This window comes from Canis aureus, chromosome 34 (genome assembly GCF_053574225.1).
Source record: "Canis aureus isolate CA01 chromosome 34, VMU_Caureus_v.1.0, whole genome shotgun sequence".
NCBI classification, from domain to species: domain Eukaryota; kingdom Metazoa; phylum Chordata; class Mammalia; order Carnivora; family Canidae; genus Canis; species Canis aureus.
Genome location: NC_135644.1, coordinates 28743445 through 28770204, shown reverse-complemented (window position 1 = coordinate 28770204; position 26760 = coordinate 28743445). Strand labels below are relative to the sequence as shown.

The following is a 26760-nucleotide window of genomic DNA, read 5'->3' as shown; positions in this document are numbered from 1 at the left end:
TCAAATGAGCAGCAGCAGACTCCTGATTTCAGACCTTAGGGTCCTGGGATCCAGCCCCGTGTAAGATTCCACTGTGCTCTTTACAGATCTGCTTGGGATTCTCTATCTCTCCCTTTGGCCCTCCCCCCACCCCAATTATCTCACTCTTAAAAAAAAAGAAAAAAAAAAGGAAGATGAGGAGAGCTTTCAGACTGTGATGCTGACATAAGCCCTTGAAAGAGAGAGCATGCAGGGGTGAGGGTCGGTTACAAAGAGTCTCAGAGGGTAGCATTGTTCTAGGATAGTGTCAACCTGGCAAATGAAGACACCTCAAGCTAAAGTTGCCCAGTTAAGGAAGCCAGGTCTCTTGGGAATGGACCTGCATTACACTCTCTCTGCTCAGTTATTGGCTGTGAACAGGCAAAGGGAATTATGGCCTCTGCTGCAATGGTGATCAATTGAGAAGGACAATGTATGGAGCCATCATTCAGTTCTGTTCCTGCAGCAGGATGCTAGAGTGGGACATTTTCCTGACAACACACTCAGCCTCCAGCAATTTACCAACAGTCATACCCCACCATTTAAATCATTCTCATCCAAGCTTCCAATGGACAAAACCAGTGAATTCTTTTTAGTCCTTAATTTTCTTGTCTTTTCCACTGCATTTGACACTGTTGACCACTCCCTCCTCGAAGTTCTCTTCTCTTGACTTCTGTGACATTAGATTGAGAATTTTTTTCTTAAACCTCTCTTTTTCTGAGGTTCCTCCTCTGAGAATCACAATTAAAACTCACCTTTCCATGTTTCTAAAACTGGCAAATGTCACTATTGTGTACCAGATTTGATATAAATGACAAATTGTAAAGCTTGGTCAGTCTGGGCTGCCATAACAAAATGCCATAAACCAGATGGCTTACACAAACAAACAAAAATTATTTTTTACAGATCTGGAGGCTTGGAAGTCCTAAATCAGGGTGTTGGCCAGTTCAGTTCCTGGTGAGGGCTCTTTTCTTGGCTTAGAAACAGCCACCCTCTCTTTGTATCCTAAAATGGCCTTTCTTTTGTGCAAGCATGGAGAGAGAGAGAACTCTCGTGTCCCTTCTTATAAGGACAACAGTTTTATCCAGATATGTGCCCCATCCTTATGACCTAATTTAATTAGTTCAACTTTAATTACCTCCATAAAGTCCCTGTGTCAGAAGATAGTCATATTGGGAGTTAGGGCTTTTATGAATTTTAGAGGGATACAATACAGTTTAAACAATTGAGCATTGTCTTTGATTTTGTATCTTGCTTTCTCACTATCCATACTTTGTCAGTACAGTACTTACCATTCTGCCTCTTAAACATCTCAAGTCAATTCATTGCTCTCTATCTTCATGGACTTTCTGAAACTATAAGCCACTTCCCTTCTTACTTGGAGTATTACTATAGCCTTTTTCACTGGTTTCTTTGTCATGAGTCTATCCTCAACTACAAATTGGGTGATCTTGCTCCAATTTAATCTGATTAATATCATTATCTTCTTAAAAACTCATCAAGATCTTTGAGATACAGGTCACACTGCTTAACAGAAAGATCTTTAATGCCTGGCTCCTTTCTACTCCTTCCACCTCACCTTTGCCATGTCCCATTAGACTCTGCATTCAAGTCAAACAACACTTCTTATAATTGTTCCCTTATACAATTTTACATCAGATCTGGCTGGATCTATTTTTCTTCTAATTACAAATTTGACCAACTCTTTCCCATTTTTCAGAGACCATTTGGGGAACCTTTCCCAAGTCTGTGAGTCCAGACCTTATACTTGTTTTCTGTGATCTAGGCATACTGTATTCTATTACAATTATACTGCAACTGTCCCATTTCTCTCCTTTGCTAGTTATGGAAACATAAAGTTTGGAATTACATCTGTTCTGTGCTTTGTAACAACGTTTAAGACATAATAGATACTAAATATGCCTGGTAGCCATTTTAACAACATGAGCTTGGAGCCATTGTCTTCTCCTTCTTATCACTCACCACACATAGATTCAATTATTTGAGCTGGGAATCAGACAACTGAGTGAAAGCCCTCATTGAACTATTAATTAACAGTGAAGCCTTGAACTAATCTCTTTAGCCCTAGTTTATTCATTTCGGGGTGTGCTCTCCATGTGAGCGTTGTCCTCCAAGTGTATCTCTTTCAGAAGATGGTTGAATTCTACTGGATTAGATGACAGTAAGACTCTCCCCAGCTCTGAAACATGTTTTTACTTGGCTAGAAAATATTGAGTGAATTAAGTGATACTCGTACAGGGACGCCTGTGGTGGCTCAGTGGTTGAGCATCTGCCTTCAGCTCAGGGCGTGATTCTGGGGTCCTGAGATCAAGTCCCGCATCGGGCTCCCTGCATGTAACCTGCTTCTCCCTCTGCCTGTGTCTCTGCCTCTCTCTCTGTGTCTCTCATGAATAAATAAATAAAATATTTTTAAAAAAAGATAATATGTATACAGAGTAACATCACTCAATTATATTAAACACTTTTTAAATTATAATTTCCTTTTAATATAAACTTCTTTTATTAATTCAACACTTGGGAATGCTTCCCTCGTGGCTTCAATTCTGTGTTGACTTATACAGACAGTGTATGTCCTGCACCTTCAGCCTCAGTTCTCAATTATTCACAAAACTAGCTGGCTCACCAACTGGCCAGTGTTCTAGAAGCCTGCTTGTGATACCTTCACATCTCTCTTCCTCAGTTTTCTTATCGGTAAAATGGGAAGAGTAATAAAAATATAAAGATTTTGGGGTTTTTTTTTGTAGAGAATTAAGTGATTTAATTTTTATAAAGTGCCTGGCACACATGAAACTTTATATAATGCCATTAATTATTATTATGGTAAGGGATCAGACCCTTGTGCATTTACCCTGATTTGATCCTTGGATTAATCATCCATCCTCACAAGTACAATGACCTTTCAACAGAGTCTTTTGTTCTCCAGGCCTTGAAATATTTCTCTAGTTTGTGAGATCCCACAAACCTTCAACTTCTGCTTAATAACAATCTTGAGCTCCCTTTATCTCTCTGAGTAAGCAGTTTTTTGTTACCAAAACAAAATGAAACAAAACAAAAACACACCCTAATCACTTTTCCTTTTGTTTCCAATTTGTGTCCCCTGTCAATACTTCCTTGTACCTCACTATCCTTCCCCCTCTGCCACCTGAGTGTGAAGTAAAATAAGATGAGCGGCACCTGGGTGGCTCAGTTGGTTGACTGCCTGATTCTTGATTTCAGGGCAGGTTGTGATCTCAGGATTCTGGGATCGAACCCCACATCAGGCTCCCCACTCATTGTGGAGTCTGCTTGAGGATTCTTTCTCCCTCTCTTCCTCCCCATCCCTGCCACTCCTCCCGCTTGCTCTCTTTCTCTTTCTTTCTCTCTCTCTCTCTCAAATAATTTTTTGTTTTTAAATACCATGAGTGTTTTTCTGGAACTGGCATTATGTTCGTGTACCTACATTGCAATGACCATGGCCTCCAACCAATTGAGCGCTCTCAAATCCATTACAACTTTAAGGGAGAGGGTGTTTTACTGCGATAAATGTTTTTTAATAATTCCAGGGGAACTCCAGGACTCCTAGGGACAGAATATAAACCTTCCTACTGAAAAGTCGTTCCCTACCATGAGGCAGGAGCTTCACAAAACTCACTTCTTCTGAGATGAAGACTATAGGACCGAACATTTCAAAGGCGAAAGAAAGGAGGCTTGTTTTATACCTTACCTAGTTTGTAGAATTACAGGAATTTAGCAGAAAAGACCAGATATATTCAATACTCCTCCTATTCTCACCTCCGCCTGTCCTTACTCCCATTGCCGCCCCAGGCAATATGGCATGAAAAGGCTCAGCAAGAAATATTCATTTGTAAAAGAAAAACAAATCATTATAGCAACACTCACTGGTCATTCTGTAGCAAATGTGCAATGCTCAGATTTTGTATTTTCCTGAAATAACATGCACATTTTAGGCATGAAATTATGATTGTTTGACTGTGAAATGCTGCACCCAAACACCATGTGGCTTTTAGCAGCATATCATCATATCAAGAACTATTTTTACCCTTTGGCGATTTTTCCTGCCTTGGCTCTGAGAGCTAGTCCATACGGTATTTGTATGTGGCATCAGTGGCAAAGATTTTTTAGAAGAGTAGATTTCTTATGTAGTACCATGTACCAATGATAGCACAGAATCTAAAGTAGAAATTAAAATAACCTGCTTTCAGGTTCAACTGGCAAGAAATAAAGTCATAGTGAATATGAAAGAGGGAGAAACAAAGATGAGCAAAGACTTGAAGCTACTGCTCTGTTCTTACTTCTCTTAAAAATTGCTGTACGTGCCTACTAAGCTTTAGAATACCGGAACAATTATAGTATGTTTAAAATGTATATTCCATATTTCTACCCCATTGAATTTGAATACTAGTGGCAATGAACTTTGTCCAGCATCCCGTTTGATAAAAGCAGACAGAAATCCTTAGAACTTCAACGTATTTGCTGCCTCTCAGAAGCCTGGGCAGAAGAAAAGAGCAACTTCGTAAAAGATTTAAGCACATATTGGTCCCCTTCCAGGACGCAGACATGAAGCCATATAAGAAATATTTTGAAAAGACAACCAAAATTAGCCAAACTTTAAACTTCCAAAATGCTTGGAGCAAAAGTCTGTTTTAGTTTAATCCAAATTAGTTTGCAGACTTAACTAGAAAGAGGAGCTATAGGAAAATATGAGCTGGCTTCACGTTTGTGTCTTGTCTGTAACTACAAAGTGGGCTTTTGTCTCTTGAAGAGACAGATCTGGTTATGGGGGTTTCCAAACACATGATGACATAAAGGTATGCTGATACTGAAGCCTGGACTCTTGGATTTAAAAGCTCAATTTGCACTGAGCATAAGACAGAGGCATGCTAATGCACAGAACATTTCCGCCAGCCTGTCCATTCTAAGGAAATAAGGTGTTAGAAAGATTCAGTAAATCAGCATTATTTTATACTCACCCAACATATATCGCTGTTTGACTTGGCAAGCAGATGTTTCCAAAGCTGTTGAGATCGCTTTTTAAGGTTTTCTAGTGTTAATCACATTATCTTCTTCTCAGAGTTACTTTGGTAGTTACTTCTTTAAGGAGCTTCCAAGCACTATTCCTTTATAATAAAATGTTCCACAGTTTCTATATTTAAACTGAAGCTCAACTTGTCCATGCAACCTAACTTGTTGCATATGTATTGCAAAGAAATTCCATTTTGTCAGTTGATTTATTGTTGTATCAGAAGGAATAAACTCTTGAACCCCAGGGGAGAAAAATTATGCTTGTTTCATTTTACTCATGACATTTCAACATAGGCCAAAAAATAACTGGGATTATTTTCTCAAGTGAACAAACTGAAATATGGTTAAAAAAATAAAAAGTAAAAATTCTGTCAAGATCAATGTTTCTAAACCTTTAATTATAAGAATTGCTCCTCTTTCTGACAATGTTTAAGCTTCACGTTATAAATTTATCTTTTCTAGAAAAGCATTGCTAAACCATTTGTTTTTAAAAATTTGTCCTTGAAATGAAGAAGCAGGAGACCAGGTAAAGACACAAACGTGTGAAGTGATACTATCTCCTGCTGGCTAAGCCTTTGAGTGAAGTAATACCTGCCTGAATTGGCTGAAGCAATGTAATTGTCTTTGTCATTTTTCATCGGATGTGTTTAAAGCTCCACACAGTAGCCTTGGGAACACTAATAAATAATAACCAGTATTACCTGTTTGAAGGCTGTGCAGATGCTAATGTAAAAGAAAGTAACACTTGAAGTTCTCAGCTGGGAGAAGCAGGAACTATGTAGGATCCAATTTTAGAGAAGATGAAACCGAGTTTTGGAGAAGTTGAGTGGTTTGCTCAAAATCATCTATCTAGGAGATGGCAGTCAGGACGTTGAATTGATTCACCTGAGCTTTTAGCTCATACATGGATTCTGACCCATCCCTGGCCTGTTTCCTCTTGCACTGGAAACTAGCCACCGGGTCCTCGATAAACTAGATCACCAAGATTGTCTTTATTATGATTGTCTTTCAAGTTGCCTTCCTCCATCATACCTCTCCCCCTACTCCCACTGCCGTATGAGGGGAAAATTGCCTCAAAAATGTAACACGGGGGGCATGCGGGTGGCTCAGTGGTTGAGCGACCGTTTGCCTTTGGCTCAAGGTGATCTCGGGGTCCTGGGATCGAGTCCCGCATCAGGCTCCCCGCAGGGAGCCTTCTTCTCCCCCTGCCTATGTCTCTGCCTCTCTCTCTGGGTCTCTGGTCTCTCATGAATAAATAAAATCTTTAAAAAAAGAAAAGGTCTCTGCACGATTAGCATAGGCTATTAGAAGTCCGTTTGAGTTACTGCAGCTGACTCCCTCCAGTATGCTCATCAAAGGAAAGAGGCAAGGAACATCAAATGAAAAATGCCTAAATTAAGATTCTCAGTTCCCCCCAAATGTGCCATACCCAAAAGGCTTTTCTAATGAAGAAAAACACGGATCTCAAAAAGAGAATTGTGGTCCTTGAAGTTGTTTCAATGTGTTATTCAGCTTTATGCTGTGAAGCAACTTACAGTACTCCAATTGTTTACTCACCCAACTACGTGTAAAATGTGTACTTAGGAATGCTTTATAGTAAGATATTCAACAAAGTCGGTCTTATTTAACTGCACTGATTAGAAGGGGCAAGCATTTCACTTTGGCACAGTGTGGCCCACTACCTCATTTCATCCTGTTGGAAATATTACTCAGAGTTCAGAATGCCAGGCTTTGAGCAGAAAAGAACAATGTGTGGTTTAAAAAATAAATAAATAAAATAACAATAGTGATGATGAGAAGAGGGTGAAATAATGCCATCCCTGATTCTGTCAGACGGCAGCTAGTGTGAGGGGGAAAAGCGAGTCCAATGATGTTACCAAAACAGAATCTAAAAAAAACCCTACACTGACAAAGGACGCAAAGTCTAAACCTACCCTGTAGGAGTGAGGGTCACCAAAGCACTGGGTGACTCAATGAGAAAGACTCGAAGAAAATGTCTCTGAGGAGAGCAACTGGTGAGGGGCAGAGGGAAATTGCCAGGCAGCCTGAAAACAAACTTGACCTTAATGGTCACCATATTAAAAGTATAACAGAAAACCTCATGGAGCAAAACCAGAGCAGAAAGGAAAACAAGCAGAAACTCTGCGGAGTCGCTTACGTGGTTTTTATTTGTTAATCGAAATGAAATGACTCATGGCCCCTGAGACTTGCGGGTATCCCACGTATATGAGTTCCGATTCTGCTCCAACAAAGAGAAGAAAATCTACTCTTTTGTGAGTATAGAATGAGATCACTTATATGAAGGTGCAAGTCATGTGAGAGAATTGTGATCTATCACTTCAATCATCTTGAGGTGAGGAAACTAACAGATTAAATGACTCTTCGATGCCCTCAGAGTAGTCAGTCAGCGGTGTGCTCCCGGGGTGTGTGTGTGTGTGTGTGTGTGTGTGCCATGGGCAGGAGAATGATTTTTAATCCCTTCATGATATGTCCTGTATCTATTTGTCCACATTTTTACAATTCTAAAATATGAGTGTATTTGCATTTAATGTATGCATTTTTTAAGAAGTCGTGTTTGATTTTTTTTTACTTTTCTTTCTTTCTTCGTTCCTCTTTTCTTCCTTCCTCTCTCCCTCTTTCCCTCTCTCCCTCCCTCTGTCCTTCCCTCCCCTCCTTCTTTCTCATCTTTCTCTCCTTCCTTTCTTTCTTTCTTTCTTTCTTTCTTTCTTTCTTTCTTTCTTTCTTTCTTTTTTTTTTTTCTTTCTTTCTTTCTTTCTTTCTTTCTTTCTTTCTCTTCTTTCTTTCTTTCTTTCTTTCTTTCTTTCTTTCTTTCTTTCTTTTTCTTTCTTTCTTTCTTTCCCATGTTCCCTCTTTTATTATCCACCTCCTCCCATCAAGAGCTTGCGTTAAATCTACAATCCATCTTACATTCTCAGCTTTGTTGAATAAAAAACTTCCAGACTGAGATCAAGGCCAGAAACAACAGAATTCCCAAAGGAGCAGATCATGGATATGATGGAAGTTTGGGAATACCACAAGTACAGATTTTCCTTTTTAATTATTTCAAGTCCCCTGAAATACAAGCTATCTGAGGACTAGAGCACACCTTTTCTAACTATAAAGCTAGTGGGGCTTTTTTCACTCTATCAACATTTATCATTTTAATTATTGTTTTCATCCACTGACAAAGTCACAGGAAAAAATGGAGTACTTCACTCATTTTTAAGCTTCTGGTTAGCACAAAGTAAAACTGAGACTGAGACAATATTTTGTGAATTTCATCAGTGAAGACAGTTCATATTTTCTGAACATTAGGCTCCTATAGAAAGTTGCTCTAAACTTATTACACTTAATTAGTTGATAAAACTCCATTTACATTACTATATCCTAGAGTAAGCCTCAGAGTGTTTTACGTACATAAGCATAGATCCAGAAAGTGTGGGTAGAGACTATTTCTGTGGACTAAATTTAAAATTCAGAAATTCCATGTATATATTCAGCTGTAGCAATTTTAGATTATTAATGTGCTCAGAAGATACAAATTTTTTTTTCTAAAAACCATCTCAAGAAAACTTCCTAAGTTGACTCATTGTATAGAAGTAGGGGAGAGTGGGTGAGAAACCAGCATGGACCATTTATTTTTGTCTTTTTTTTTTTCTTTTGTATTGGCATTCATCTTTTATGAGTCTATATTTCTTTTGAAAATTGCCACTGGTTTGAACTGCAACCACTTTAAAGATTAGGATCATAGCTTATTTATGAGTTTTTACAACTATCAGTCCAAGATGGGGTTTTAAACAGTTTTAGGGGAAAATAATCATTCTCTCTCTTTTTCAGATTTCAGCAGTCCAAGATACTATTGATTTATTAAAATATCACTTCTGATTGATAAATCCAAATACTGTTTGTCCAAGTAAAAGTACATTGGAGATATTGGCCGGAAATTTACATTCATGCCAAGGAGAAATCTCTACATAAGAATTCATCCGATGAGTATGTGATGTAACCTTTATGATCAAAAGTTACCTTTTTGCTTGCTTTATGTCCCAGATTTAAAGAAAGAACAAAATTGCCACCACTCTTCCGACACGTCAGACAGCGCATTTCTCCAGTCTTTTCCAAATGAAACAATACAGATCTATTAGTGTAATTATCGCGTAAGGTCATTTACCACTTTGTAATTGCTGCAGGTTGTGAATGATGTATGAAATGAAAGCATCTGCAGTGCAAATAGAACATAGGCAAGAATGTGCTGTGTGCTAATTAGGTAACCATCTAATGATAAGACCCTAGGGAAACAGGACAGCAAAATCCCACAGTGCTCTGCAGTCATGAGGCAACAAAACATTCCTAAGGAGTTCAAAAATATATCCATTATTAAGTATAATCCTTTCCTCCCCTCAGACTCTCTGAACTCTGTTCCCGGCATGCACACACCCCTTCTATCTACTTCATCCTTTGCAATGCAAATCAGGCCCCAACAGTCAAGAACCATCTGATTGCTGTGAGAAACTGTCCTATTTATTTCGTATTAAAGATGGAGGACTTATTTGAAGAGTGTTGATGAGCTGTGGTTCTTATTGTTTCCCCGGTCCTTTGCATTGAAATTTTTTTTTCAAGAGTGAGCCACATTGCTAAGTAAGAGTGGCAAGGCTTAGTCATCACAACCTCAACTGCTTGGAGTGTAAGGAATGGAGTTCACGCTCCTTAAAGCAAACTCTTACTTGATGCAACAATCCAACAGGTTTAGAATACAGAGACCAAACAGTGTTTAATGAGCTGAGTTTTTCTGAACCGAATCTTACATATTCAGTTATTTCATATGGATGAACTGTACATTTCAGGAGTTCGTGAAAGGGAGCACATTTCACACTAAATATATTAATTAATTAGTTAATGAATTCAGTCAAATGAACCCACTGGTTATGTTCCTCCACTGCTTCCTCTACAAAAATTTTTGTTTAGTTTCCTGTTGGCCCCATTTGGGTAGAGAGAATTTAATTCCATAAGTTGCCTACCAAAATGTGTAATCTAATCATTTTGAATACCAATAACGACAATCACTTTCTTCTATTGTGATCTGTCTGCTATTTATATAATATTTCCTACTCATCTGGCTTTGTTCTTGAGCTCAACATAATGTACTTCTTATGATGTTACACTGTCATTTCCCATTTCCGCTCTGGTACAACAGGATTACTATAAACTTGTCTTCAGTGACAACATTTGACCTTGTGGTTAGTTTCTTGTCTTTCCATTCACTGCTATTTGTGACTCATAAATGCTATTAATAAAATTTGTTTACGTGCTTCACACAACAGGTTCAAATCCTTTGTAAACTCTCCGTTTAGCTGGGAACTTTAGGCCACATTGATTTTTTTTTCTGCCAATCTTCTAACTGATGAGCTCCTTCTCCGCATTTTTTTTTTCTAGCTGCTTGCCACTTCACAGCTACAGAAGTAAATAAATCTTAGTGACTGCTTTCCATTCATTCTACAGCATCAGTTTCCAGATTGGGAATAAGGTTCCCCATCTATTGATTGTCGACGCCAATAGGATAAATTTACCCTTAAACTATTTCTTAACTTTTGTATGCGTCTGCTTAGAAGGTGTAATCATTTTCTCTCTATTAAAAAAGATGTATGAGGGGCTTACTACGTTACAGCAATAGATATAGATTCTCAGACATAGGGGAAAAGAAGCAAATAATGTCATTTTTATCATGCAGCTTGCACTACAAGAGGCAGATCATCAACAAACAAATAACCAAGGAGATTCTCAGGTAGTTATAAGTATTTGGCAGAAAATTAAGAGCGCATGTGATAGTGAATGCAAATTTAGACTGAGGATTTAAGAAGATCTCTCTGAGGATGTGATATTTATGTGAAGATCTGAATGACACAAAGGAGCTAACTGTGATAAAATCTATGGGAAGAACATTTCAACTAAAAGGAAGAGTTAGTGAAAAGGTCAAAAGGCAAAAATAAGCTTAGAGCCATTAGAAGTTCCTGGAAGATCTTGAGCCTGGAAATATGTGTACAGTGTAGGATTTTACAAGCTTCCTCGGGCTTCAGCGGGAAGAATTGAAGAAACAGGATTTAAACCAGAGGCTTGGCAGTTAGTTGTTTCAATAGTCCAAGCGAGAGAAGATGGTGGCTTGAAGAGGGGTCAGGTAGTGGAAATGGAAAGAATCGGAGGGATTTGGGATATATTTTGGAAGCAGAGTTTATGGGGGATACTTGTGGAAAGGTGGGAATAGAACTAATAGAAAGAGGATTAAAGGGTAATTCCAAGGCTTTTGATGATCAACAAGTAGATGTGAGTCCATTTATTCAGGCAAGAATAGGGGAGAAAGCTCTTCCTTGGAAAAAGGAGGGTGACAGCTTTGCTTTGGCCATGTTTTGACTTACGCAGTCTTAGAGTAATGCCTTTGAGAATGTCAAGTTAGCACTGGAGATAAATTTGAGATTCATTGGAGCCCTGAGACTACAGAGCTCACCTAAGGAGTTTATATAGATAGACAAGATAAAAGGGAGCAGAACTCTGCCCCGAGGGGGCGCCGACGATAACGGTAGAACAGAGGAAGCAAACAAGGGAGACTGAAAGGAAAGGCCAGCGCAGTAGTTAATATTCCGACATCACCGTATCCCTGCAGGCCGGGCGGGAAAGCGTTTCCAGAAAGAAGCCAAGGGCCCAGGTGAGTGACGAGGTGACCTCGGCCTCCATGGCTACACGCACACGCGCACACACACATGCACACACATGCACACGCGCACACACACATGCACACGCGCACACACAATTAGACCGCTCCCCATGGACAAAAGGAGTCCGGGGAGCGCCCAGGGGCCCACTTAAGAAACTTCGGCCGTTCAGTGAACAAAAGAGCCTGAGGATAACGGGAAGGGGAGGGACACCCCGCTTCAGGCCCCCTGCGTCATCCCGCCTGCCCGCACGCTGCCCTGCCCGGCCTCGCAGGAAGCGCGGGAAGAGCCGGGCCCCGGGAGCCGAGCCGCGCCGAGCCGCTCCTCCGGCCTCCCCACCGGCCACGGCCTGGCAACGCGGAGGCCTCTGGGGAGAGCCGGGAGCAGGCCGCCGAGCAGGGCGTCCGGGCAGGCGCACGGCCGCAGACGCCGGGACTCCCCGCCTCCAGGAAACTCACCCGCGCACCTGCCGCGCACCTGCCGCGCACCTGCCCCGCACCTGCCGCGCACCTGCCCCGCACCTGCCCCGCACCTGCCGCGCACCTGCCGCGCACCTGCCCCGCACCTGCCGCGCACCTGCCCTGCACCTGCCGCGCACCTGCCCCGCACCTGCCGCGCACCTGCCGCGCACCTGCCCCGCACCTGCCCAAACCCGGAGCGGCCCGAGCAGCAGGAACGGGGACACGGGCGGCCCCCGGCAGGTGCGCGTCAGGACGGGACCCTGCAGCCCCGGGGAGGGCGTGCAGTAGCCCGGGCAGCCCCTCCCCGCCCAGGCGCACACCTGCAGCCCGGCCCGCTGGGGGTGCGTGGGCACCGGCGGCACCGTCTCCCCTGCCCGGGGCTCTAGCTGCGCGGGCGCGAGGCGCTGCGCTCCGTCCCGAGCCCCGGCCGCGCTGAGCACCAGGAAGCGGATGCTCTAAATGTCGGTTAGGACCAGGGCGGAATTAACTGGGAAACGGGTAAGCCTTGCCTTGCTCACCGGAAACAGATTCTTCAAAATATTTGAAAGATTCTGGGATCCCTGGGTGGCTCAGCGGTTTAGCGCCTGCCTTTGGCCCAGGGAGTGATCCTGGAGACTCGGGATCAAATCCCACGTCCGGCTCCCTGCATGGAGCCTGCTTCTCCCTCTGCCTCTCTCTCTCTCTCTCTGTGTGACTATCATAAATAAATGAAAAAATAAATAAATAAAATGGTTTAAGAAAGATTTTATTGTAGGAAAACGGCAGTATGCACGCACCGCAGTCCCCAGGGGCCACCTGACCTGGAGCACTGCACTTACCGTCTCTGAGTCCCACGAAGCTCGGGGGCAAAGGGGGGCTCCCGATGCTTATTTCACGAGATTCATCCCGGGCTTGGTGAAATAATCACGTAAAATACCCAGCGTAATGCCTGGTGATCTGATACGCCCACGATACAAGGTGAATACGCTTATGAAGGCCCGCCCTATTTCATAGAACCTTGAAAACCATGGCCCTGATATTCCATTTTGTTGAACAGTAAGTCACATGATGGTAGGAACTGTGTTTCACTTACTTTTGAATGTCTATAACCGTCTGCAGTGGTTGCCACAAGCAGAAACCCTATAAATAGCTGCTGAGGCTACCTGACCTGAAACCCGGGATGGTTCTTATCCATGGCTGTGTAACAAACCCCTTTATTTTATTTTATTTTATTTTATTTTATTTTATTTTATTTTATTTTATTTTATTTTTATTTATTTATGATAGTCACAGAGAGAGAGAGAGAGAGAGAGAGAGAGGCAGAGACATAGGCAAAGGGAGAAGCAGGCTCCATGCACCGGGAGCCCGACGTGGGATTCCATCCCGGGTCTCCAGGATCGCGCCCTGGGCCAAAGGCAGGCGCCAAACCGCTGCGCCACCCAGGGATCCCCAACAAACCCCTTTAATGGCTTAAAACAACACAATATTTATTTTTGTTTTGGAACCACTTTAGTCCACTTAGTGTCAGCCAGGGTGGCTCAAAGCCTGGGGGCTACAATCCTCTGAAGGCCCACAAATGCACAAGATGGGCCCAGGTGGACAGACTTCCGCAGCTGGGGGATGGCACAGCTGGCAAGGCCTAGGCGGTCTATCTCCACCTGGTCTCGCCAGCTTGAGGCCCCTTGAGGGCCTCTCGCCTACATGCCGGCCCAGAGCTCTCAAGGTATGAATCCTGAGAGAGACAGAGAGAGAGAAAGTCAGGCCGAAGGAGAATCTCCTTCTACAACCTAGATCAGAAGTCATTTCTACCACAGTTTTGCACTGAGTTCTAGAACATATTGTGGTCTTTTCTGAAAATACAGCTCTCTAAATGTACTGGCAATGTTGTTTAGTAGCTGATCCAAGGTAACCTGATCAGAATTCTGGAACGAGAGCAATGAAATGAAATCGGTCATCCTTTATTAATTGTCAAATATGAACGATAAATGTGTAAGGGGTTAATTGTTATTCTCTTTGTGGATAATTTGAAATTGCACATAATACAAAGTTTTTGTTTTGTCTTTAATTAAGATCCTCTTTGGAGCTGGAAAGCTACCTCAGATTTTCTGGTCTTAATTTTGTCAGCGTTTACCTTCTATTTCTCTCTCTCTCTCTCTCTCTTTTCATTCCTACTCTACTTCCTATTTTCCCATTTTGGGGTAGGAGAGACCAGGTGCTCAAACAGACTCCTTGATGATATTCACCATTGCTTTTCAACTAATTTTCTACCAGCATTGCCGATACTGACCATGTGATCTTGGAAATGCCGAAAGGTTCTTTTCGTTTTTGTTTTTTTCCTTATCCGACCCTTAGCTTAACCTAGCTCCTGCTTAAACTTGGGCCAGATTATATTTCTGTTCAAAATCTATATTTCTCTTTCTTGTGGGAGATTATCAACCCCTGCCCCAGTGATGGCAGATTTGGTCATATAAAGTACTTTGTCCAGTGGAAATTTCAGGAAGGATGTGTGACTGTTTTAAGAGGGGTGATCATATGATTCTAATATTTTCTTTTCCCCTTGCCACAAAACCAGCAATGCCACAGGTGGCAGCTGCTCCTTCAGCCTGGCTCTCAGGAAGAAGATGATGCAGAGCAGGGTCATAGTCAGCCCAGGACAGACAAGCGATGCATGTGAGTAGTAAACGTGTTGTGAGCCACTTGTCTCGAGGCTGTTCCTGCAGCATGCTTTAGTCTCAGCTTCCTGACATAAACTCTATCACTATTTGCTGTGGCTTGTTCAGTCCTGGGTAAAGAGTTTTCCACCAGCAAATATCTGACGTCCACAAACATGGTTGAGTTTGATGTCAGATACAAAATGCAGTACTAATTTCATAAGCCATAGCAAGGTCACCATTATCTAGATGACTTCGCTTGTGATATCACAAGGGTCAGAGATTAATGTGTTTGTCTATACGTTCATAAGCAACACTAATCCTTGTAATAAATTATTACGTGATGATCAGTATTATGCGTTAAACTGGTAAAATGCTACAGTCAGTTTATTATGTGTACCTAAATATCTGGAAATACCCATAGAATACTGAATAAAAGCAAGTGAACTCCGGCAGCAATAAATATTTATCTCCTGAGTTTCCATCCTTTTAGTGTAAGCACAGTGATAGTCCATTAAGATGAGTAATGTGCTCTTTTTCTTTAAGAATGCCAGCGTTAGTTATGCATGAAAAATAATGCAGTATTTTGTATTAGTCAAGACAGACTAGGTAACAAACAACCTCAAAGTCTCAGTGGCTCAGCGCATGATTTATTTCTAGTTCATGCAACGTACTAGAGGTCAGGTCATCCTCCTGGGCTGCTGTCCTACGCGTGGCACCGTAACTACCTAATGGATTTCCACCTTGCTGCTCCACCCTCTCAACAATTTCTCTGACTTCTACTGAAGGAATAGAGACTGGGGAGGCCCATGCAGAGGCTTTTTGTTGTCTTCATCCAGAACTGACACATTTCATCGGCCGCCGTCGGCCAAGTGGCCTTCCCTAAAGCCAGGTCAGTGCTGGCTCAGGAGGCTCAGGGAGAAGAGAAATATTGATAAGCCATAGTAATACCTATCACTGCCGCTTTCTGTGTCAAACAGCGTGAAAGGGTGCTTTCATAAGGGATTGTTGAACTGATGGAAATGGGAAGAGAGAGCTTGCACAAAATATTAACTCTGGTGTCACTGAATTCCCTCCTATATGCAAAATATCACAATATCGAAAGTAGTGTTTTACCACTAATGTAGCAAGATTTCCTTCAGATTATACAGTAACATCTCTCACCATTGTATTTCTTTCCATAGAGAAGGTAGGATGTCGCTGGAAAAATCGAGGTGGCAATAATATTAATGATAGCAACAACGACACCGTGAGCTAGCATTGGTTGCATACGTACTCTGTGCCCAGCACTATTCAAAGGACTTTGTAGGAACAATTTAATGTGGAATGGCAAAGAATACCTAGAAAATAGTTACTATTGCCCTAGAAAAGTATATTTACAATCTTCGAGTAGTCACAATGTACAAATTGTTTCAAAGAAAATATGAACGACTGATACCAAAGAATGTCTGATCTTAATGACAATATCTCATTCTATATAGTAGTGTTCCTATTTCTTTACATTCTTTTCTGATTTGGCAGGAGTTCAAAGATAACATATGTGCATTCCAGTGCTCCAAGTATTTCTGAGTCTGTGCTAACATAAAATGTGCTTTCACCTCACCAACTCTGTGCTATAATACCAACTGGGGAATATTCTCATGTATGTCAATCAGACATAGGGTAGACACTACAAATCTTAATCCTGTCTTAAATTGGCATGGGGGCAGGGGGAAAAGCTTAAACAAAGAAATTACAAGACTACCAAATTCTTATGGAGGATAAAGGGAGAGGCATGCAAAATTCTGGATAATAGGGCAGGCAGGGAATGTGATAGGAAGGCACACCAATGCTTTTAAAAGATATTGATAAACTTTATTGCTTAAACCAGTTCTGAGTACATAAGTACTTGTTTTATTGTTTTAAAATGCATTTTACTATACATATTTGCACAGTATAATTCCACAAATAGTCAAAGAAATTTGTTGGAGGGAAACTTAAGATTGACACAAAATCACAACTGTATTTGACTATTGAAATCACCTTATAAGTTTACTTTTGCTATGTAAAACAAAAGATTTCAGGGGAAAATGACAAATTTTTTTTGAAGCAATAGTGAAGCGTATTCATTAACAGACACTTATATACAGTGGTAATATATAAAAGTTTATCAGATTGGATCAACAATCATTGCAATGCTAAATTATCAGGAGTAGATTTTACAATTGACAACACTTTCATGACTTCCAACTGATCCCCCTGCACCTACTTCCCATTCATGAAATACATAAATCATCAACACTGATGCCCATGAATCATTATAAAATGCAAATCTGGTACCTGACTCCTGTTTGACATCTTCCAGGATCACCTCCATTCCATGGAAGGGTACCAGGATCTCCATGTACCTTTTAAGCTTTATTTCCTACTACTCTCATCATGTAATTACAATTCTACTCAGCCATATGCAGCCCAGCTCCCATGCTATGCTCTTTCTCAACTTCCTGCCTTCGTGTATGCTGGACTCTTTTCCAGGAATACCTTTTTCCTCTTCATCTGCCTGCCAAACTGCTACTTATTGATTAAAATTCAACTCAGATCTCACCTCTGCTTAGAAATTCCCTTGTCTTTCTAAGAAGGTTTTGGTGCTTGCTCCTTAGGCTCCCTCAGTACCTTTTCTATACTCCCACAAATGCATTTGATGTATTTTTGTTTCTTTATGAATCAGCCTCTCCTACTGGAATGAGAGCACATGGAAAGATGAACTGAACTCTATTCTAGTCATCTTTGTATGCTTAGGATTTAGAGCAGTGCTTGAAACACAGTGGGCACTCAATAGATGCTTGTTGAATGAAGAACTTAGAATGAATGAAGATGAGAATAGTTGGTGCCAACAGTAGATGTCTAAGTCCCCATTAGAGCTAAATCTGTTACTTCTCAGGTTTGACCAAATAACCAACAAATGATTCACATTTCTTCTGTCCAGCCATGATGATGATTTTCTAATGATATCTCCTTTAATAAAAAAATAGTTTATTTTTGTTTAATGTGTTATAAACCTGACACTATAGTAGGTACTTTACATGCATTCTCTCTAATCTTTACCTCAATCTTTCTAAGGTGGGTATTATTAACCAATTTCGTGGTGAATACCTGGAGCTCAGAATAGTTAAATAATATGGCCAAAGTATTATAGCTAAAGAGTGATAGATTCAACTTCCAAATATGTCCCAAATTAAAATATTATAATCTACTGCATAGGAAAAAGCATCAGGATTACACAGATATGAAGATTTCTCAATCTACAATAATAACACAAAACCACTAGCAAGCCTCGATGATCAACATCTAGATGATCTGTTCCCAAGCACCGAGGATCACCAATAGGCTGTTCCTATATCCAAGATTGAAAGTATATGAAGATCCTGAATCTAAAGAAAGATCTCACCTTTTAAAGCCTGTATTTTTTGGAGGCACTTGGGTGGCTCAGTCAGTTAAACGTCTGCCTTTGGCTCAGGTCATGATTCCAGGGTCCCAGGATCAAATCCCCAATTGGGCTTTTTGCTCATGGGGGGTAGGGGGGGTCTGTTTCTCTCTCTCGCTCTGCCTCTCCCCCTGCTCATGCCCTTTTCTCTGCTTCTGCTCCCTCTCTTTCTCTCGAATAAATAAAATATTTTAAAAAACCAAAAAGCCTGTATTTCTGAACTATACAAAAGGAGAAATGTTTCAGTAAACTCATTTTGAGAGTGCTCATTTATGTCAACGGTCTGGGCAAACAATTTTATTCCATTCAAGAATATTTGTTGTCAGTTCTCTCAAAAAGAACAAAAGTCTAAAACTTTTTGGTTTCTACTCACATTGTTTTTATCTCAATAACAAAAACAAAGTAGCCTAGATTTTGTCAGAGTTGATTACTAGCTTGGAGATTCAGAACCACAATTTTGCACTTACATTTTCATCATTTTTTTTAGTTTAGATCTTCTATATTTGATAAAAATATTTTATCGCTCCTGTCAATTCTGAAAGATTTATTAAACTTTGCTTTTTACCTGTGTTTAATCCTATATGAATAATTTATTCAATCTTTATCCCGATTTTCTTATGCTTAAGTAATTAGGAATAACCTACTTTTGTTTTTGATTTTTTTTAATGGGTAGTTTTTCATGAGTTGATGGGGAAGATGATTCCCAAATTAATTGACTGTTTCATTTATTAAATGTAGGTGGTTTATAAAATGTTGTTTTTAAATGCATAATTAAAAGAGATATACAAGACAGATGTTCAGAGCAAATCTCCTTACCTAAAATAGAAGCCCTCTCTATAAGTTTGAGCATATAAATCCAACAAAAGGTAAGGTGCACCAACCAATGTGGCTATATTCATGCATGAAATGCTTAATGAAATATGCTATTTCTAGTACAAATAATTGCTTTTGTTTTCATCATCTTGCCTGGTGCATCGTAGCAGGCTACAGAATAGTGTACGTTTTATCCTGATCTACAATCAGACAGTTCATAAAACTCTAATGGAAATGAAGATTTTGCTATTTGAAGTGGTCAAATTTCCATTTTCAAACACATCACAGCTTATAACCACTGATAGCATTTGGGTTTGCTTTTGAGTTTTAGGATAATAGCAAATTATAGAGAAAATCTACCAATTCTTTGTCAGTTGAACTATGAGGGGGGAAGGCCCATTATCTGCCTGAAAGAAAAGCAAATCTACATGATGGTTTTAAGTGAAAAATATATATTTGTTTGTAGCTGTATGCTATTTATAAATTTAAGATCATTAGTCCTGCTTAAGAGACCAGGGAGTCTGTGGAAGTAGATAAAAATCTTTCTTTTCTTACATTGTAGGAATAAAGAGGAGGATAAGGAAAGCAATGTAAGAAAGCACTCTATTCCTATTTCAGTGGTCTGTGATCCATAAAATCCAAGTGCTTATTTAGAACAATTCAAACTGATTGGAAATGTGTTGTTGCATACCTTTGACTTTCTAATACTCTTCTTCTGAGTATTACTTGCACCTACGTTCCATTCCTTTGTACTTAACTGAAACCTTCAAGACCTCCCTACTTCAACTCAAATCCTGTTTTTCCTCTGAGTGTCCTACGGCCTACCCCTTTGCCGATCTCATTCGGCAAATATTTTGTAAGAGTCAGCTTACCCTCTTACCAGTCACCCTCTCTAACCTCTACCCAATTTAAGAAGCTATGCTATGAAATTCCTGACATATTTAACTGTTGGCTAACTGTAACTATGGGAGGCTCATTACTTTGCCATGCAGAAATTCCTAAAGCATCTTCTCCTTAATTAAGCTGAAATCTACCTTTCTGTAATCTTTATATATTGGGACTGAAGACAGCAAAGTCATCTAATCCTTTTTTTTTTCAAACAATGCTCTTTCACATATATGAAGGACATTGTCATGTTTCATTCCTGCATTTTCTCCAACTCAAAATATGCCCAATCCCTTCTGTTGATTTCCATCATGCATAAGTTCGAATCACTCCATAATCTTGATCTTCTTTTACATACAATTTAATTATTAATTCCCTTTAAAAATATCACTCTAATAACTATTCTCTATCTTGATACAGAGTAAGTGATATTTACAAGATTTTATAAAATTAGCATATCAAACTATACACAGAATGGGTGAATTTTATCAAATATGAACGATACTTTTGTGAGAAACACCACCATTAAGCAAAAATAGAGATACATAAATATATATGCCATGTAAATGGAACATAGTACCTCAGGCATTGTCTAATGAGAACCAAATGGAACCTAATGCACTAAAGCTATCACCTCTCTGGTTCTGGAGGCTTTTCTACTTTAATTTTTCAGCCACGGCAATACTGGCTCATAGCAATCAGGCAGTCAAGAAAAATTGCAAATCCTCTGCAATTTGTAATACATTATATACAACTGATTTTTGAAGTCAAAGATAGGTCTAAACACACAGCCGGTTTTGTTCCTTCTTTACTACTTATCTTCAGTGTCTATTCATCCACGCTGTGCAGACACACTGCTTATGCCTCAGAAAGTGAACAGGAGCATGAGGACTCTCTTGCAGCTTGTAGTCCCTTGGGAGAGGTAAGTGTAAAACAAAAACGAGAAAAGACAAAATAATAATCACTTGCATTAGTGTAAAGAGGGGATGGGGTGCTAAGTAGAGAACAGGAAGGAAGAGGATGTAGAGTTGAGGCAAACTTTACTTAATGGAACACTTAAAGAAGACGACATAAAAAATTTTACACTTAATCTGAAACCTTAGTGTTAAACTGCAAGAGACAACAAAGGGAAGGCCTGGGAAAATCATAGTGCAGGCTGAAAGAGCAGAGCCGCATGTGTTTAAGGAAAAGACTGCAGGCCAGCACTGGGAGGACAGCATGAGACACTTGCAGGAGAGAAGGAAGGAGCGTTAGACTGCACCCGATCCGGCAGGCTGTCACAAAGGATTTGGACTTTTTTTTTAATGTGCTCTAGAAAGCCATTGTAAGGTTTTTAATAGAATGATATAATCCAAAATATAAATTTTATGAAGGTCACTTCACTTCATTTGTGCATAATAGATTGGATGTTTATAAGAGGAGGAATGAAAACACATCAATTAATATGTTGACCTGGGTTAAGCTCAAACCACAATGCTCGAGACCTCCCCTTAGATCATGATGTGTCCCTTTGTCATCACCCTTTGAATATGGTTATTAAACCTGTGGTCTAAAAAGTGTGAAGCACACTTGTCTTGAATTTGCAAATAATCCTTTGAGATAAGAGAAAAACTGTGAAATTTCTATTTATTTCATCTGTTAAAAAAATTTTGTGTCTCTTTCGTAATACATGTTGCAGGACCATTATCCACATGTTTTATATATGTGTGTGTCTGTCTGTGTGTGTGTATTAATGGTGGTGTACACATACTTGGGGTGCTTAAAAAGTTAGACAGATATAAGTGCACCGTATCAAGCTACAAAAGACACAGTTTTAACCAGCAGATGTGACACCTCTATTCTGTCCATTAGTCTACTTCTTCCAAATTTGTTTTAACCTTATTCTCTGAAGTAATATGGCTACATATGAATTTAGAAAATGTCATATATTTCTGTTAGTAATGCTAGGTTGTGCTTTCTGTTTTTCGTTATAAACTCTTTAGGATAAGGAAGAAATGATTAGGATAAAGAAGCCTAAGCATTATATAGACGTGAATGATCGATTAGTCTCACTCAAATTAGACAGAAAGTCAGAAGGGAAAGAATCACTGAACAATTGAAGAATTTTAAACAACATCAACCAAAATTAAAAACAAAATATCAGTAACACCTGCGTGGCTCAATGGTTGAGGGTCTGCCTTTGGCTAGGGTCATGATCCTGGGGTCCTGGGATCTATTTCCACATCAGGCTTTCTGCAGGGAGTCTGCTTCTCCTTGGCCTATGTCTTTACCTCTCTCTCCAGGTCTCTCATGAATAAATAAATAAAATCTTAAAAAAATCCCAAGCATGGTATCATCTATAACTACTCCAAAAAAGTTAACTATGTAAGTATAAACCTAACAAAATATGTACAGGATCTATATATTTCAAGTGACATAATGCTGATGAAAGAAGAATTTAAGTTCATAAATGAGAATACTCAACTTAGTGAAGATATCAGTTCCTCCTAAAAGGATCCATAGGTTTAATGCAGTCTTATCAAAATCCCAGAAAAGTATTTGTAGATATAGGCAAGCTTATTTTTAAATTTCTATGAAAAGGTCCTAGAATACCTAAAACAATCTTGTGCAAGAAGAAAAACTGGGAGAAAACACTCTACTAGATAGCAAGGCCTGCCAGATAGCAATAATCAAGACTATGAGATCCTGACAGAAGGGTAGACACAAGCGTCAGTGGAACAGGACAGAGACCCAAGAAATAACGAGACTCACACAAATATGCCAAACTAAATTTTACAAATATTGCAAAATTTTACAATCCAATGGAGGAAAATTAGCCTTTTCCACAAATAAGCCTAAAATATTGCATATACATAGTCAACAAAATAAACCTCAACTTAGGTCTCAACACCGTATGCAAAATTTAACACATAATCAATCAGATTTAAAACATTTAGAAAAAGTTACAAAAAGAAAAATAACTTTTAGGAAAAAAACGTAGGAGGGAATCTTTGAGATCTAGGCTAGAGAGGAGTTTTTATAATTGGCACCAAAAGAATTATTCATAAAAGAAAGAAATTAACAAACTGGATATTATTGAAATTTAAAGTCTTTCTGTGAAAGCTATGTGAGATGATGAACAGAATACAGAATCAGAGGACATATTTGCAAACCACGTAACTGATGAAGTTTCTAGAATATACAAAAAAAATTCTCAAAAATTCTCAAAACTCAAAAAAATAATTAAAAAATGGATCAAATACATGAAAGATATTTCACTGCAAGGATAGACATATAGTAAATAAGCACATGAAAAGATATACAACATCATCAGCCATCAGCGTAACGTGCTTTAAAACCCATGAGCTGGGATCCCTGGGTGGCGCAATGGTTTGGCGCCTGCCTTTGGCCCAGGGCGCGATCCTGGAGACCCGGGATGGAATCCCACGTCGGGCTCCCGGTGCATGGAGCCTGCTTCTCCCTCTGCCCGTGTCTCTGCCTCTCTCTCCCTCTCACTGTGTGCCTATCATAAATAAATAAGAATTTTTAAAAAATAAAAAATAAAAAAATAAAACCCATGAGCTATCACTACACACCTATCAGAATGGTTAGAAAAAAATAATAATGACAACACCAAACGCTGTTGAGAATATGGAGAAGCTGTGTTACTCAACTGCCATGCTGAAAATGCAGAGTGGTATGACCATTCTCAAAAATAGTTTGGCAGTTTCTTATAAAACTAAACGTGCATTTTAGTTGACTACCAGATAACTCAACAACTGAACTCATGTATTTATCTTAAAGGCATGAAGACTTCATAATCTACACAAATATTCATAGCAGTTTATTTGTAAAAGCAGGAAATTAAAAAAAAAACCCAGACATGTTCAATGATTATATGGTTATATTAATGTGTTATATCCGTGTCTGAATAAAACTCAGAATCAAAAAGAAACAAGCAACTGATACAGATTACTTAGATGAATCTCCAGGAATTATATTAAGCAAAAAAAGCCAATCCCCAAAAGTTTACATACCTCATGATTTTATATCTATAAAATACTTGAAATGACAAAGTTATAGAAATGGGCAGGGGGCAGGTGAGGGGATGTGTTTGCCTATAAAGGGCAATGGAAGAAATACTTTTGATGATGAAACTATTCTATGCTTTGGCTGTTTTCATATTGATATACAGAACATGATATGATGTTACTATGGTTTTGTTTGAGGTTAACATTGGGAAAGTAGTAAAAGGTATATGAGATCTCTCTATTATTTCTTACAACTGCATGCAAGTCTATATTTTCTTCAAAATAAAAAGTTAAATAAAACATATGACATATGAATACAGGGACAAATAATGTGATCTTTAGAAGATACAGCCTTCATCCTAATCTTTAGGACGCATTTTTTATGTAGTGATTTCTTTTTTTTTTAAGATGTTATTTATTTATTCATGAAAGACACACAGAGAGAGGCAGAGACACAGGCAGAGGGAGAAGCAAGCTGCCTGTGGGGAGCCCAGTGAGGGACTTGATCCCAGGCCCCTGGGATCACGACCTGAGCCGAAGGCAGATGCTCAACCACTGAGCCACCCAGGTGCCCCTATGTAGTAATTTCTGATGAGATAGTTGTCAATTAAAAAGAAATGTCTAAACGTGTGTGTGTGTATGGACATCAATAAAGCCCCACCCTCTTGTCTTCCTAAAGATGCATTCAAGCTTATTTGCCTAAGTGTGAAGTGTAACAGTGAAAATGATTCTGTCCGGAAGTTCATCAAAGTTTATTCCAATAGTTTTAACATCAAGAAAGGGTGTGATGCTAATTCTTTGAATCCAGAATTATAAATTAAATAATTAAGATTTGTGAAATATTTGTATCCAGCATAATAGTTCATTACAGAGTTAATATACATAGCATTGTTTGCGGATGTGTATTTTCTGCTACACAGAATTGTAAAATTGATAAGAGTCTTCCAGCCGATCTTGTATACTAATGAGTAATTCATAAAGGTTTGGTAATCTCAATAAATTCAGAAGCAGAAATAAGGCTTACAAGAGGAAGACTTAATAGTTGATAATATTTATACTTCAAGCCACATATATAAATGAGCAGAATTTTTACTTAGCATTATACCTACAATAACATAAACAACATACATAGGTGAATCTGACTGAAAAGAAATTTTTAACATGTGATTAATGGTTATGTTAGGATGAAGGTGGCATATACATGACACTTCTTTCTGCATCATAGCAGACATTATGATCAATTACAGGTACTGTGGCTAGATGTGGCCAAAGAATCTTTCTCAAGTCACTGCCTTGGAGTCATTACAAATCAGGCAAATTTGGCAGTGAAGTTAAAATATTTTTCCATTCCTTCGTGAGAAATGGCATTATGAATTATTTTGTCTATTTTTTAAATTTTCTATATAGTCTATTGTATTTTTAGAAACAATCTGATTACATATTAAATCATTTAAAATTTTAAGCCAGTATCAGAACTATGCAAAGGAAATGAATTCCTTAACATAAGAAGACTTGCCGACTGACAAATTTTTACTATCAGAATTAAAAGAATTAGAAGCTTAAGTTTTCCAAGAAAGAATAATTCCAAATATGGGAAAGGTGCCAGAATTGTTCCATAAACTAAAAATATTGCACACAAATATTTCCATATCAGCATTAGAACGGAGGTCAAGTGGTTTCTAAATGTAAATTATTACCCTACTAAAAGTAAATATCAATCCAGTCTGTCCAAATGCAATTAAAAATTCAATTTAGCTATTACCTTCTATGTTCCATAGCCTGTGTTATGGTCTAGAGAGCCAAGGAATGAGCAAGCTGGACACATGGTCCTTCCTTCATGTGGCTCACAGTCAATCAAGGGACAAGGCTTGTAAATAAGTACTTGTGGGTCAAGTGGTAAATGTCCTAATAAAGAAATATACAGAGTGTCAGGGGAACATGAAATATGGACACTTAACTCGGACCGGAGAAATCAAGGAAAGCTGTATGAAAACAGGCGACAGTGAACTAGCCAGCTCTTAAAAAACAAAATCCAGTTCTTCAAGCGCACCAATGAGGACATCCGAGAGAGAAATCATGCAGAAGTGAAAACCTCATGTGTTGAATTTTCTTATCTCCCCCCTCCGCCCCCGGCCTCCGCCTTTTGAACCTGCCAGAACCTGAAACCTTGGTCAGCACCCTCGGAGGCTGCTGCACCACGTGGAGAGGGAAAGCAGCCTTCAATGCCTTCCCACTGCCACAGGCCGCCCCCCGTGGGGTAAAGAAGTCGAGGTTGGGAAAACATTTAAGATTAAATTAGATTACTTTCTATTATTTTTTAAAACTGGATATTTCTAACTAGTGAAATTGAAACTGAATATTGAACTTAAGAAAGAAACAGATCACTTTTTTTTTTTTTTTTTTTTTTTTTAGACATAAAGATAAGGAGGAAATCATGGGACCTGCTGGAACTTTCATCAAGGAGCAGGGTAGGAATTACCCACTCCCCCAACAAAAAGATGTAATGGGGCAGTGGGACAACTAATAGAAGTTGATTTCATTACTGCTCTTACTGCATTTTGTTTGTTCAATATGCTAACGACCCGATCATTTGCTGGTGAGGCTGTATGAACAATGTACAAAGCTGGTTTCTCCAAACATCGATCTTCAGAACTCTTGTAATATAGTTTAAAAACAAAAACAAAAGACAATGTCCAAAAACTGACCTTCAAACTAGTTCATAGCTTTTGAGTA

The 26760-nt window shown here is 39.3% G+C and overlaps 1 protein-coding gene and 1 long non-coding RNA gene across 13 annotated transcripts in view; one reads left to right on the top strand and one right to left on the bottom strand.

The window, feature by feature from the left end:
- Window positions 1–5237, bottom strand: part of LOC144304917 (uncharacterized) — a 78641-nt gene extending 73404 nt beyond the window's left edge. For 2 of the 8 annotated variants that reach the window (XM_077883557.1, XM_077883558.1), the window contains exon 1: window positions 5010–5228. The gene's annotated coding sequence lies outside the window, so the exon portion shown is untranslated. Of the gene's footprint in view, window positions 1–2662; window positions 2678–5009 lie in introns of those variants that run through there. The other 6 variants (XR_013371910.1, XM_077883565.1, XM_077883559.1 and 3 more) reach the window with 6 other exon arrangements.
- Window positions 1–10365, top strand: part of LOC144304919 (uncharacterized) — a 37001-nt gene extending 26636 nt beyond the window's left edge. For all 5 annotated transcript variants that reach the window (XR_013371916.1, XR_013371917.1, XR_013371913.1 and 2 more), the window contains one exon: window positions 8899–10365. This is a non-coding gene — a long non-coding RNA (uncharacterized LOC144304919). The remainder of the gene's footprint in view (window positions 1–8898) is intronic.
- Window positions 10366–26760: the final 16395 nt, after the last annotated feature.